The sequence below is a fragment of the Schistocerca gregaria genome, chromosome 8 (genome assembly GCF_023897955.1).
Source record: "Schistocerca gregaria isolate iqSchGreg1 chromosome 8, iqSchGreg1.2, whole genome shotgun sequence".
Taxonomy (NCBI): Eukaryota; Metazoa; Arthropoda; class Insecta; order Orthoptera; family Acrididae; genus Schistocerca; species Schistocerca gregaria.
The window spans coordinates 253,965,941-253,976,845 of record NC_064927.1 but is presented as its reverse complement, the minus strand read 5'-3'; the positions used below and the strand labels follow the sequence as shown (position 1 = coordinate 253,976,845).

The following is a 10,905-nucleotide window of genomic DNA, read 5'->3' as shown; positions in this document are numbered from 1 at the left end:
ACGTACTGAAATAATACAGCGCCACACAATGTGTGTTAGACTGCACATGTTGGCAGCGCTACGATTTGCACCCGCATGTCAGTAATTGTCAGTAAGAGTCGGAGGCAGCGCTCATATTTTCGTGGCTGAATAATTGTGAGTGAAACGAGTGTCGTGACTGTGTCAACATTTTAATTTTCTGGTAAGTGCGAAAAACATTTTTATCTTTCAGTTCAGGTTTTTTTTCTAGTTACGTCTACTGATAGGTGAATTTCTTTATTTGTTATAGATCGAATATAGTGGTCGCGAAATAGAGCAGTGTCCAAGCAATAATTTGTCAAATTATTAAATCATGCCAGAAGAGAAGGAAATAATTAAAAAAAGCTTTCTGGTTCAGAAAATCGGAAAAGAAAAGCTGAAAAAGAAAAAGTTCTTGAAGAAACTAAAAAGCACATGAATATTTATAAGTACCTTAAAGGAAATTCTAAGGCAAATACTTCAGATATTGAATCAAAAATCCATGTATCAGCAAATATTTCTTCAGACTGTGAACAATTATACACCAAAAATATACAATCACCTATTGAAGGTGATCAAATTGACCAGCGCAGTACATCTTTGCATGAAACCTCTGATATTTCTCCAAGTCAAAATCAACACATGACATCTGTGGTCGATGAAAGTATCAACTTTCTTGCAATAAAAGAATACAATGTTTCTGATGTAGGTATGTGGCCAAAAGTACTTAATGCTAGAGATATAGATCGCATTATAATATGTGGACCCTCACAAGTATGTCTAAATAACTTTCCAAAAGATGAAAATGGGCGTCATTTCTCTTCAACTCATTACACAAGAAAACTATCAAACGAAGAAACTATTAGATGACGGTGGCTAGTTTATTCTGTATCAAACGACAGTGTCTTTTGCTTTTGTTGTCGACTGTTTGATTTAAAGTCAACTACTAATTTGACTACCACTGTGGGTTTCAGAAATTGGAAACATTTAAGTGAAGCTTTGAAACTGCATGAAAATAGTCCTAACCACAAAAAAGCATTTACTCAATGGACTGAAGCTGAAATCAGGTTTAAAGCTGGATTAACTATTGACAAGGAAGAACAAAAGCTAATTTCTAAAGAATGTTTACGATGGAGAAATGTGCATCAAAGATTGATGCACATTACTTTGTATTTGGCTGAAAATAATATGGCATTCAGAGAGTTATCAGATAAATTATTTACCCCAAATAATGGAAAATTCTTAGGTCTTGTACAGTTATTGGCAAAGTTTGATCCAATCATGGAAGAGCACGTCAGACTGGCATTGAATGGTCATTTGGTTGACCATTATTGCGGCAAAAATATACAAAATGAATTAATAGAACTCATGGCATCACACGTTATGTCTACAATCGTATCCCGCATGAAGCGTTCAAAGTATTATGCAATCATAGCTGACTGTACTCCAGATATAAGCCATAAAGAACAACTTTCGATAACTTTAAGATGCGCCGACATAACAGAGGATGGCGTAAGTGTAAAAGAACATTTCATCTCGTTTCTGCAAATACATGATACAACCGGTGAAGGCCTTACAGAAAGCATTTTAAAAACATTGAGTGATCTTGACCTTAACATTAATGACTGCAGAGGACAGGGCTACGATAACGGCGCGTACATGAAGGGGAAAAATAAAGGCGTCCAGAACAGAATTAAGAAGTTAAATCTACTAGCTTTTTTTGTGCCATGTGGATGCCATAGTTATTATTTGGTATTGTGTGATGCGGCAAAATCACCAGTAAAATCCGTGACATTGTTCGGAATGTTACAAAAAATGTTTAATCTATTTGCTGGATCGGTAAATAGATGGAAGATTTTGACCGACCATTTGAAGATATACACCCTGAAAAATGTAAGTGACACACGCTGGGAAGCTCGAATTGATAGCGTCAAAGTGGTTCGTTATCAATTATGCGAAATGCATGACGCTTTGGTTTCCTTGGCCGATGCTACTGAACAAAGCGATGCTGCGGTGTCACACGAAGCGACAACACTAGGAGGACAATTAAAAGACTTCAGCTTCATTGTTTCTCTCGTGACATGGTATGATGTTCTGTTTCAAATTAACGTTGTGAGTAAAGCAAGTCAGTCACCCACAATCAACTTTGTCGAGTTTATGGGAATCCTTGACAAATGTTGCTCTTATTTGGAAACATATAGACAAACAGGTTTCGAACAAGCTATTGTAACAGCAACTGAACTGGCTTCGGATCTTGATACGCAGCCATTATTTAAATCACAAATGCGATTAAGACATATTAAACGCAGGCCGGGTGAAGAGGCTGTTGATGATCAAATAACTGACCCAAAAAAGAAGTTTAAAGTAGAGTTTTTCAATGCACTGTTGGACACCGTGCAAATATCCATGAAAGAAAGATTTGAACAGATGCAAGAATTTTCTGCGACGTGGAGTTTCTTGTTTGACATTAAAAAAATCAAAGTAAAGAAGAACTAATACAATGCTATTCTAAATTACAAGAAAAGTTAACTGTCAACATGAAGTCAGATATTGATGGAAATTTGCTGTGTGACGAAATTTTAGGCCTGCAACACTATCTCTAACACAGCCAGGCAACGCCTATTGAAGCCTGAAACTTCATAAAAAAGCATAATCTTCAAAGAGTTATATCCCAACATCTGGATAACGTTATGTATTTTGCTAACAATACCAGTGACTGTCGCAAGCGGCGAACGCAGTTTTTCCAAACTGAAGTTGATAAAAACGTACTTGCGGTCTACAATGTCTCAAACAAGACTAACCACTTTGGCCTCACTGTCCATTGAAAATGAAGTTGCAGAAAACCTGGACTTTGCTAATCTGATCAGAGACTTTGCCGACAGAAAAGCAGAGACTTTGTCAACAGAAAAGCGAGAAAAGTAAAATTTTAGTTGTTTATAATTGTTTTACATTAGGCGTAATATGTTTTGTGTTCAGATGACTGACAGAAAATATAGGTTTATGGCTTACAGTTATATTAAATTCAATAAAAATATGGTACCCAATTCAAAATTAGTGTTTTTCCGTTATACATATTACCTCCTATATAAAAAAATCAATTGTTGTGTGTTAGTCTCACCAAAACAAAGAAATGACTTGACCAATTTGAATGATTTTTGTTTTGTTTTGTTCGCTTTAGTACAGGGGTGCTTCAGAAAAGAAAAGAAATATTTGGCATATACGAGCCTGTTTCAACCACATTTTACGTATCTTTTCTTTGTTTGGAACACGCAAAAACAATTTTCTGGAGTTTTTGTAGATGTACAGTGCAGTACTACGCAATATTTTTAGACAATTTCCCAAAACGTGAATGCCCAAACAATATATCACTGCTATACTGACTGTTACGGCAGCGACAGCAGCATGCTGGACTGACGTCACAGGCTACACAAGACTCACATGGAGCGTCTTAGTGGGCTTTCAGATTATTTGGATTTCATTTCCATTTAAAAAAATAAAATACTCAAATTTACGATGGAAAAAACCATGTTATGATCATAAGATGACGCCATTAACCACTTAAGACGATTTCTAGAAAACAGTCAAATACCGTGTTGCAAAGCACTGCCAGGTTTGCTATTTATACAATAAAGGGCGCAAACTGAACGACTCGCCCGGGGCACCTGGATGGCTAAGGCCGGCCCTGCACACAGTAATAATTATCCCCTCCAAAATAAACACATAAATACCCACATACAATTTAATTTGCACACTACTTACTATTTTTTCACCGAAGGTATCTCATGTGCATATGGCTTCGATATTCCGCACAGAGCTACACAGGATGTTTGCACAATAGGCCTTACCTTTCTTATTTCTCTTTCATGCACTGTAATCTTTTTTCTTTTCTATACTTTTTCTTCTCCAGATTTCCTCAGGGTGTGGATTTGTTGTTGTAGATGTAAAAGAATTCATATAGGCATTAATATTTTACAACAATTAGGCACATACATAATTACCTTAATACAATAGTAAGTATCATATTATTAATTCTCGCATTTTCTTTGATCCAGCCCCGAAGTTGCGGCGCCAATCTCGCGTCCGTCGGCCGTCGTAATTTATTATTTCCTACAGCAGTTGATTGATAATGGTGATTGTTACCGACTTACATGGTTGGCCTTAATTAAAACGACGTTTCATTCAATTTTGATTTACAATTAAATGCTTTTGTGAAGTCGTCTCTTTTTTGACAATGTTTATATTCAATGAGAATTATTAATGACGCAAGACTTGCTGAATCTTAAAACATGAGCATATAAATCGAACAATGGAATCAACTTTTCATATTAATTTCCTCAGATAGTCAGTTCACTTTAAAGCAAAACATCTTTAGTTATTAATTACAATTGCGGCCCACACACGCGCGAGAGTATTTTTTTTCCTACCTTGCATTGTAGTCGGAGTCCTGGCTTTGGCTCTCGGCTGTTGTACTGAAAATAAGAATCTTAAAGCTACGTAGTTTCTGCAACGTCGGGCGGCTGTGGAGAAAAATGTATCTTATATTAATAGCGGTCGAGTTTTTCGCTTCTGCTAATTTTTATAAGTTAATATCGCCACCTAATGGCGTCGTTGGCTGCATCGCCCGCTGCGATTGTTGCACTCTAAATTACTCGAATGTAGGTTAATTCAAGGAAGGCGGACATGAAATTGGGATCACCTCTCACAAATTAAAAGTGAACAATAATATAAAATCAATATATTAGCTTCTTAATTAGTACAAATATGCTTACATTTGCCAGCACTCGCAAGATGTCCGTCTACACGCAACCAAGACAAGAGAAGAAGTGGAGACGACTAAAAAATTAACAAAAGAACGTAGCTTGTCATCTGTTTAGATCTTTTTGTTACGAGTGCATCTTTATATGTCTTTTCCCTCGAAACTTACACAGAGAAATTATTATAATACGGATGTTGTTGTTGTGGTCTTCAGTCCTGAGACTGGTTTGATGCAGCTCTCCATGCTACTCTATCCTGTGCAAGCTTCTTCATCTCCCAGTACCTACTGCAACCTACATCCTTCTGAATCTGCTTAGTGTACTCATCTCTCGGTCTCCCTCTACGATTTTTACCCTCCACACTGCCCTCCAATGCTAAATTTGTGATCCCTTGATGCCTCAAAACATGTCCTACCAACCGATCCCTTCTTCTAGTCAAGTTGTGCCACAAACTTCTCTTCTCCCCAATCCTATTCAATACCTCCTCATTAGTTACGTGATCTATCCACCTTATCTTCAGTATTCTTCTGTAGCACCACATTTCGAAAGCTTCTATTCTCTTCTTGTCCAAACTAGTTATCGTCCATGTTTCACTTCCATACATGGCTACACTCCAAACAAATATTTTCAGAAATAACTTCCTGACACTTAAATCTATATTCGATGTTAACAAATTTCTCTTTTTCAGAAACGCTTTCCTTGCCATTGCCAGTCTACATTTTATATCCTCTCTACTTCGACCATCATCAGTTATTTTGCTCCCCAAATAGCAAAACTCCTTTACTACTTTAAGTGTCTCATTTCCTAATCTAATTCCCTCAGCATCACCCGATTTAATTGGACTACATTCCATTATCCTCGTTTTGCTTTTGTTAATGTTCATCTTATATCCTCCTTTCAAGACACTGTCCATTCCGTTCAACTGCTCTTCCAAGTCCTTTGCCGTCTCTGACAGAATTACAATGTCATCGGCGAACCTCAAAGTTTTTACTTCGTCTCCATGAATTTTAATACCTACTCCAAATTTTTCTTTTGTTTCCTTTACTGCTTGCTCAATATACAGATTGAATAACATCGGGGAGAGGCTACAACCCTGTCTCACTCCTTTCCCAACCACTGCTTCCCTTTCATGCCCCTCGACTCTTATGACTGCCATCTGGTTTCTGTACAAATTGTAAATAGCCTTTCGCTCCCTGTATTTTACCCCTGCCACCTTTAGAATTTGAAAAAGAGTATTCCAGTCAACATTGTCAAAAGCTTTCTCTAAGTCTACAAATGCTAGAAACGTAGGTTTGCCTTTTCTTAATCTTTCTTCTAAGATAAGTCGTAAGGTCAGTATTGCCTCACGTGTTCCAACATTTCGACGGAATCCAAACTGATCCTCCCCGAGGTCCGCATCTATCAGTTTTTCCATTCGTCTGTAAAGAATTCGCGTTAGTATTTTGCAGCTGTGACTTATTAAACTGATAGTTCGGTAATTTTCACATCTGTCAGCACCTGCTTTCTTTGGGATTGGAATTATTATATTCTTCTTGAAGTCTGAGGGTATTTGGCCTGTCTCATACATCTTGCTCACCAGCTGGTAGAGTTTTGTCATGACTGGCTCTCCCAAGGCCGTCAGTAGTTCTAATGGAATGTTGTCTACTCCGGGGGCCTTGTTCCGACTCAGGTCTTTCAGTGCTCTGTCAAACTCTTCACGCAATATCGTATCACCCATTTCGTCTTCATCTACATCCTCTTCCATTTCCATAATATTGTCCTCAAGTACATCACCCTTGTATAAACCTTCTATATACTCCTTCCACCTTTCTGCCTTCCCTTCTTTGCTTAGAACTGGGTTGCCATCTGAGCTCTTGATATTCATACACGTGGTTCTCTTCTCTCCAAAGGTCTCTTTAATTTTCCTGTAGGCAGTATCTATCTTACCCCTAGTGAGATAAGCCTCTACATCCTTACATTTATCCTCTAGCCATCCCTGTTTAGCCATTTTGCACTTCCTCTCGATCTCATTTTTGAGACGTTTGTATTCCTTTTTGCCTGCTTCATTTACTGCATTTTTATATTTTCTCCTTTCATCAATTAAATTCAATATTTCTTCTGTTACCCAAGGATTTCTAGCAGCCCTCATCTTTTTACCTACTTTATCCTCTGCTGCCTTCACTACTTCATCCCTCAGAGCTACCCATTCTTCTTCTACTGTATTTCTTTCCCCTATTCCTGTCAATTGTTCCCTTATGCTCTCCCTGAAACTCTGTACAACCTCTGGTTCTTTCAGTTTATCCAGGTCCCATCTCCTTAATTTCCCACATTTTTGCAGTTTCTTCAGTTTTAATCTACAGGTCATAACCAATAGATTGTGGTCAGAGTCCACATCTGCCCCTGGAAATGTCTTACAATTTAAAACCTGGTTTCTAAATCTCTGTCTTACCATTATATAATCTATCTGATACCTTTTAGTATCTCCAGGGTTCTTCCACGTATACAACCTTCTTTCATGATTCTTAAACCAAGTGTTACCTATGACTAAGTTGTGCTCTGTACAAAATTCTACTAGGCGGCTTCCTCTTTCATTTCTTAGCCCCAATCCATATTCACCTACTATGTTTCCTTCTCTCCCTTTTCCTACACTCGAATTCCAGTCACCCATTACTATTAAATTTTCGTCTCCCTTCACTATCTGAATAATTTCTTTTATTTCATCGTACATTTCTTCAATTTCTTCGTCATCTGCAGAGCTAGTTGGCATATAAACTTGTACTACTGTAGTAGGTGTGGGCTTCGTATCTATCTTGGCCACAATAATGCGTTCACTATGCTGTTTGTAGTAGCTTACCCGCATTCCTATTTTCCTATTCATTATTAAACCTACTCCTGCATTACCCCTATTTGATTTTGTGTTTATAACCCTGTAATCACCTGACCAGAAGTCTCGTTCCTCCTGCCACCGAACTTCACTAATTCCGACTATATCTAACTTTAACCTATCCATTTCCCTTTTTAAATTTTCTAACCTACCTGCCCGATTAAGGGATCTGACATTCCACGCTCCGATCCGTAGAACGCCAGTTTTCTTTCTCCTGATAACGACATCCTCCTGAGTAGTCCCCGCCCGGAGATCCGAATGGGGGACTATTTTACCTCCGGAATATTTTACCCAAGAGGATGCCATCATCATTTAATCATACAGTAAAGCTGCATGTCCTCGGGAAAAATTACGGCTGTAGTTTCCCCTTGCTTTCAGCCGTTCGCAGTACCAGCACAGCAACGCCGTTTTGGTTAATGTTGCAAGGCCAGATCAGTCAATCATCCAGACTGTTGCCCCTGCAACTACTGAAAAGGCTGCTGCCCCTCTTCAGGAACCACACGTTTGTCTGGCCTCTCAACAGATACCCCTCCGTTGTGGTTGCACCTACGGTACGGCCATCTGTATCGCTGAGGCACGCAAGCCTCCCCACCAACGGCAAGGTCCATGGTTCATGGGGGGGATAATACGGATACACGAGAAAAATACATTTTCGCCTGAGCGACTAGTGTCCACTTATTATTCAATTTTTAAATGTCTCTTCTTTATAAATACTGTTTTTAAGTCTTTAATTAGTATTTCACTGGGGACGGTATATTGGCTTTATTGTTGTTCTTGCAACAGCCACCAACAACTTGTACACTTACAACTAGTACTCTACTAGATCCTCACTCTTAGCTTCATGCTGACAAATTCATGGAATAATTTCTTGTTCAATTCTAAATTCTTGAGGTTAACTGAACATGCATTCTCTTGTAACTGTTTATGTCTTTCAGTCCTTAAAGTTAATCTTTCCTTCTTCTCCTCTTTACTAGTTATGTGTCACTGTCAACCAGAGCTGGTATAGTGGAAATGTTATGACGTATGTTACTGCAGTTAGTGATATGTCAGCATCTATAGTTCAGTTTATTATTTGGCACACAGATATGTGGGAATCCCAGTTTTTAGATGTAAGCATGAAATAAAATAATACATAACTGCTGCAGCACTTTCTTGACTCAGATGTTATACATCTCATCTTTTTTAATTGTTAAAAAAGCAGTTCCTATCTCATTTTGCAGGTTTGACACAGAAACCAATGACCTCGAAACAGAGCTACACATGGAGGATCCAATAAATCTGCAGGATGCCTACAGTGTCAATGGTCAGGTGCTTGTGCTGCCCATTAAGGGAAGTGGCAACTGCAACATCACACTTGATATGAGATTCTGAAATATGATTAAGCATCCCACAGCTGACTCTGTCTCTAACAATAATTTTGTATACAGTATTAGACATATGACAACTTCTCCTATTACATCAGTACACATAGTATGTATATGCTGTTCCACTGTTCATCTTTTAGATTTATCTGCAAGATTTGAAGAAATAATGTAAAATAAGATTTATTGTATTTTAATGTACAACACAGTCATTTATATAGTTCATAACTCATCACACAACATGTCAGAATGTTCAAGGAAAAATGATACTGTGTAGAAAAAGAACTAGTCATCAAATACATTGCCTGTACTTTAGTTCACGACAGCATTTATGGCGTCTGGGCGAGGGATGCACAGTGGATAGTTGCTAAACCAGCCAGTCAACACGGAGTATGTGTCCACGTTTTGTACTGTACCAACCTCTGTCATATTTGAGCAGTGTATCATTTTTCACTATGACTGACTGATGTCTGTGGTATTCTGTGTGTTCTGTGAAATTTCTTCATAATGGCTGAAACTCCTAGAGCGAGCCAAGTGTTTCACAAATGGGCAACGGGCCTTGTTTTTGAAATCTAGTCGTTCTTCATATGTGAGGCACATTCATATGAGGCAGTCTGTGATGTTGCAAAGGTGCAGGAACATAACATAGTTACTGTCTCTGCACTTTCAGCTGAACTGGCAATGCAGTATACCCTGTGAGTGCATGGCTAGAGGCCATTAGTGCTGTCGCTGGCTATACTTGAGCTTCTTAGGCTTGCGTCGCCAAGGTACTTAAATTTTATTTAGCTTGGAGACTTAGTCAGAGCATATCTTTGTCATTCAAATTTGCAAGAAAGATTACCATATTTATGTCTTGATGGTGGTAGTGTTTATCCACAGATAGTAGATAAGACCTAAAGTTGGGACTTGACTGAATTTAGCATTGTGTAGAAGCAGTATATGAATTGTTAAAAGTCAATGATGGTGACAATATGTATTATGTTGTCTCATTGCCCACATTGAGGCTGGCCCCTCATGCGTGGTAGAATGGGAGGTCGTCTTGAGGTGTGGCAGGGGGCGAAAGACATTCCGGAGGGCTGAACAGAAGGCCTTTACAGATTGTCTGACGAACCGGTTACAGGCTCTGTCTCCAGCTGATACTGATCTTCAGCTGGACATGGCTGCTTGTGCTGTTCCAGAGGTTGCCCCTCAGTCTGCAAGATCCGGGAAGTCGCAGAGGGTGGGCTTACTGGTAGTTGGGAGCTCCAATGTCAGGTGCGTAATGGGGCCCCTTAGGGATATGGCTGCAAGGGAGGGAAAGAAAACCAATGTGCGCTCCTTGTGCATATTGCGGGGAGTCATTCCAGATGTGAAAAGGGTCCTTCCGGATGCCATAAAGGGTACAGGGTGCACCCATCTGCAGGTGGTCGCTCATGTCGGCACCAATGACGTGTGTCGCTATGGATCGGAGGAAATTCTCTCTGGCTTCTGGCGGCTATCTGATTTGGTGAAGACTGCCAGTCTTGCTAGTGGGATGAAAGCACAGCTCACCATCTGCAGCAACGTCGACAGGACTGACTGTGGACCTTTGGTACAGAACCGAGTGGAGGGTCTGAATCAGAGACTGAGACAGTTCTGCGACCGTGTGGGCTGCAGATTCCTCGACTTGCTCCATAGGGTGGTGGGGTTTCGGGTTCCACTGGATAGGTCAGTAGTCCACTACACACAGCAGGTGGCTACACGGGTAGCAGGCGTTGTATGGCATGGACTGGGCGGTTTTTAAGGTTAGATGGCCTAGGGCATGTACAGAAAGGACCACAGCCTCAAAGGATGCGGCGCAAAGTCAGGGCATGCGGGAACCAAGTAGCAATCGGTATTGTAATTGTGAACTGTCGAAGCTGCGTTGATAAATTACCGGAACTTCAAGCGCTGATAGAAAGCGCTGAAGCTG

General features: G+C 39.6%; 1 pseudogene; it reads left to right on the top strand.

Moving 5' to 3' along the window:
• Nucleotides 1-1,185: 1,185 nt before the first annotated feature.
• LOC126285139 (uncharacterized) lies at nucleotides 1,186-2,977 on the top strand (annotated as a pseudogene).
• Nucleotides 2,978-10,905: the final 7,928 nt, after the last annotated feature.